Here is a 3,629-nt window from a genome sequence, read left to right on the forward strand (position 1 = left end):
CCACGATGGCTGCGAGAAGTGGAACATCAGCCACCTTGACAGGTTAATGTATGGTGCGGCATTATGGGAGGAAGGATAATTGGCCCCCATTTTGTCGATGGTAATCTAAATGGTGCAATGTACGCTGATTTCCTACGTAATGTTCTACCGATGTTATTACAAGATGTTTTACTGCAATACGTAATGGAGATGTACTTCCAACATGATGGATGTCGAGCACATAGCTCGCGTGCGGATGATGCGGTATTGAATAGCATATTTCATGGCAGGTGGATTGGTCGTCGAAGCACCATACCATGGCCCGCACGTTCACCGGATCTGCCGTCCCCGGATTTCTTTCTGTGGGGAAAGTTGAAGGATATTTGCTGTCGTGATCCACCGACAACGCCTGACAACGTGCGTCAAGGCATTGTCAATGCATGTGCGAATTATTACGGAAGGCGACCTACTCGCTGTTGAGAGGAATGTCGTTACACGTATTGCCAAATGCATTAAGGTTGACGGACATCATTTTGAGCATTTATTGCATTGATGTGGTATTTACAGGTAATCACGCTGTAACAGCATGCGTTCTGAGAAATGATAAGTTCACAAAGGTACATGTATCACATTGAAACAACCGAAATAAAATGTTCAAACGTACCTACGTTCTGTATTTTAATTTAAAAAACCTACCTGTTACCAACTGTTCGTCTAAAATTGTGAGCCATATGTTTGTGACTATTACAGCACCATTTATCACAAAGCGAAAACTGTGGTCCAATTAAAACATTTATACTTCTTTACGTACTACACGAATATGTAATAAAAAAATGGTTGTTCCTGTTTTAAAAAAACGCATTTGATATCCGTTTGACCTATCGCAGCGCCAAGTAGCGGATCAACCATAGCCCCATCTGGTTTCCCCCTTCAAGCTAGACAAGCTTCGTTCCTTGTAGTTTTTTCGTTTGACGCTTGTTTCCTGAGATATTTGGCCCAGTCACGATCAATGGACCACCCTGCATATCTCAACAAACCGATGGCATTAATTAAGGATTTCTGGATTCAGTCAGTGGCAGGTTGGTAGCGTGTCTCTTATTGGCCTTAGCCGTAGGTTAGGAGGGAGGCTGCGGGAGGAATGCGAAGTGGGAAGGATCTACATCTACATCTATACTAGGCATGCGGTGTGTGGCGGAGGATACTTTATGTACCATTGTCACTTGCCTCACCCCCCCCCCCCTTTCCTGTCCCAATCGCTGTTGCCAGTAAGCGTCCACGTGGGCTCGAATCTCTCGAATTTTATCCTTTAACAATAAACCACACCGCGATGCAGAACGCGTCTGTTGCAGCGCCTGCCACTGGAATTTGCTAATCTTCCCCGTGACGCTTTCGTGCTTACTAACAGAACCTAATCTGCTTTGTATCTTCTAGTACTCTGTCAGCCCTATCTGGTAGGATCCCACACTGACGAGGAAATTCAGGTATGATCGGACAAGGGTTTTGTAAGCTACCTTCATTGTTGATGGACTACTTTTGCTGAGAATTCTTCCAATGAATTTCAGTCTGTCCTCTGCGTTACCTGGGTTACTACTATGTGTTCGTTCCACTTTAAATCGCTCTGCACGCATACTCCTAGATATTTTATGGAAGTAACTGCTTCCAGTGCTTGTTCTGAAATTTTGCAATCGTACAATAATGAGTCTTTCTGCCTATGTATTAGCAATACCTTACAATCGTTTATGTTGAGTGTCAATTGCCACTCTCCCCACCGAACGTCCACCTTCTGCAGATCTTCCTGCATTTTGCTTCAATTTCTAGCGTTGCGACTTCTCCGTATACAACAGCATCACCCACGGAATGTCTCATGGAACTTCCGACGTTGTCTAATATGTCATTTATATATATTGTGAAAAGTAATGTACCTATAACTCTCCCTTCGGGTATGCCCGAAGTCACTTTGCATCTGAAGGCTTCTCACAAACGAGAATACGTGCTCCGTTCTGTTTGCTGGAAACTCTTCAATCCAATCATACAACTGGTCTGATATGTCGTACCCTCGTATTTTGTTGCTTTGGTGTCAGTGCGCTACTGTATCGAATGCCTCAAATGTTCCGCCACGAGCGCTCCTGAGGCAGCGGTTCTCTAAAAGCACCCTATGACCTGATTTGATCCTGAAACTTCCTGGCAAATTAAAACTGTGTGCCCGACCGAGACTCGAACTCGGGACCTTTGCCTTTCGAGGGCAAGTGCTCTACCATCTGAGCTACCGAAGCACGACTCACGCCCGGTCTCACAGCTTTACTTCTGCCAGTATCTCGTCTCCTACCTTCCAAACTTTACAGAAGCTCTCCTGCGAACCTGGCAGAACTAGCACTCCTGAAAGAAAGGATACTGCGGAGACATGGCTTAGCCACAGCCTGGGGGATGTTTCCAGAATGAGATTTTCACTCTGCAGCGGAGTGTGCGCTGATATGAAACTTCCTGGCAGATTAAAACTGTGTGCCCGACCGAGACTCGAACTCGGGACCTTTGCCTTTCGCGGGCAAGTGCTCTACCATCTGAGCTAGCGAAGCACGACACACGTCCGGTCTCACAGCTTTACTTCTGCCAGTATCTCGTCTCCTACCTTCCAAACTTTACAGAAGCTCTCCTGCGAACCAGCACTCCTGAACGAAAGGATACTGCGGAGACATGCCTTAGCCACAGCCTGGGGGATGTTTCCAGAATGAGATTTTCACTCTGCAGCGGAGTGTGCGCTGATATGAAACTTCCTGGCAGATTAAAACTGTGTGCCCGACCGAGACTCGAACTCGGGACCTTTGCCTTTCGCGGGCAAGTGCTCTACCATCTGAGCTTCTGTAAAGTTTGGAAGGTAGGAGACGAGATACTGGCAGAAGTAAAGCTGTGAGACCGGGCGTGAGTCGTGCTTCGGTAGCTCAGATGGTAGAGCACTTGCCCGCGAAAGGCAAAGGTCCCGAGTTCGAGTCTCGGTCGGGCACACAGTTTTAATCTGCCAGGAAGTTTCATATCAGCGCACACTCCGCTGCAGAGTGAAAATCTCATTCTGATTTGATCCTCTTTTTACACTTGTCTCCACACAAATTACTTCGCATTCGGAATCTGTACTAATCTCACTTAACATTATAGTATATTATGGATGTAAACACGCCTCCAACACCAGCGTTCAACGCATTTTTGTAAATACATTCAAATCTGAATTTAGAATTTCATTGGTACTGACATCTTGTTCTGCCCCTAGTACTATGCAGGAAACAAGAAAAGAGCAGCTGTTTTCAGTGGTCTCGGGACAAAGTGAACGACTATAACAGCACCGCAGGTGCTACTGGGGCTGTAGTTAAGTTGAGACTGTGGGCGGCACCGTTGGTAATGGCTGTCACCTAAGAACCGATCATTATTCGGTCGAAACTTTCATCTGCAACGCTTACTGGGTGTGCTGGTTGGCTGTAACCGATAAGTGTACCTACACCAATAGTATCTGTGAACGCAGTGCGATATAGCAGTATTTTAGGAGTCGTCAGTAAGAACGGGTGAAAATGGCATTGCCACACACGTAACCATAGCCAACTGTCGGTGGTAACTACGTGCAACCATTAAAGACACTGCCGTTTTTTTGTCCTCAGCCTTCTGAC

At 46.2% G+C, this 3,629-nt stretch overlaps 1 non-coding gene across 1 annotated transcript; it reads right to left on the reverse strand.

Moving 5' to 3' along the window:
- Nucleotides 1–2,178: 2,178 nt before the first annotated feature.
- On the reverse strand, nt 2,179–2,253 carry Trnas-cga (transfer RNA serine (anticodon CGA)). The gene has a single exon. It is a non-coding gene; the product is annotated as a tRNA-Ser (tRNA).
- Between the last annotated feature and the right edge of the window lie 1,376 nt (nt 2,254–3,629).

Source organism: Schistocerca nitens, chromosome 4 (genome assembly GCF_023898315.1).
Source record: "Schistocerca nitens isolate TAMUIC-IGC-003100 chromosome 4, iqSchNite1.1, whole genome shotgun sequence".
NCBI classification, from domain to species: domain Eukaryota; kingdom Metazoa; phylum Arthropoda; class Insecta; order Orthoptera; family Acrididae; genus Schistocerca; species Schistocerca nitens.